The sequence below is a fragment of the Lathyrus oleraceus genome, chromosome 2, assembly GCF_024323335.1.
Source record: "Lathyrus oleraceus cultivar Zhongwan6 chromosome 2, CAAS_Psat_ZW6_1.0, whole genome shotgun sequence".
In the NCBI taxonomy this organism is placed as follows: Eukaryota; Viridiplantae; Streptophyta; class Magnoliopsida; order Fabales; family Fabaceae; genus Lathyrus; species Lathyrus oleraceus.
The window spans coordinates 68,292,407-68,293,060 of record NC_066580.1 but is presented as its reverse complement, the minus strand read 5'-3'; the positions used below and the strand labels follow the sequence as shown (position 1 = coordinate 68,293,060).

Sequence of the window (654 nt, the reverse complement as noted above, 5' to 3'; positions counted from 1 at the left end):
ATAAATACTACAAAAAAATTACCACGATAGTTTGGAAACATAAACTGAACTCTCATGGGAAAAAAAAAACTAAATTATTACTGTTTTATGAGAAACATCTTTAAAACAAGTATTATAAAAATAAAAAAAAAATTATTGCGACTCATAAAAATCACTTTGAACAAATATATAAAATGTATATATATAAAATCACTTTGAACAAATATATAAAATGTATATATATAAAATCACTTTGAACAAATATATAAAATGTATATATATAAAATCACTTTGAACAAATATATAAAATGTATATATAATTGCCCTCACGCAGGATTGAACTACGGACCTTCAGTTTACAAGACTGACGCTCTACCACTGAGCTATAAGGGCAATTTGTTTACATTTAAATAAACTTTAAAATATATAATATTTTAAGTTTTGTATAGTATATTATTTTATTTTATGATAAAATGACTTAAATATTATTTTGTTAAATCTACAACTATTATTATTATTATTATTATTATTATTATTATTATTATTATTATTATTTTGTGATAAATTTGAAATTATTTTTATATGTTTTTAAAAAAAGATAAAGAAATGTTAGTTAATTATACTTTGTATTTAATTTTTTTTAATAATAATATCTATGAATACCCGTAAATATTC

The 654-nt window shown here is 18.2% G+C and overlaps 1 non-coding gene across 1 annotated transcript; it reads right to left on the bottom strand.

Moving 5' to 3' along the window:
- Positions 1-300: 300 nt before the first annotated feature.
- Positions 301-372, bottom strand: TRNAT-UGU (transfer RNA threonine (anticodon UGU)). Its single transcript has one exon. It is a non-coding gene; the product is annotated as a tRNA-Thr (tRNA).
- Positions 373-654: the final 282 nt, after the last annotated feature.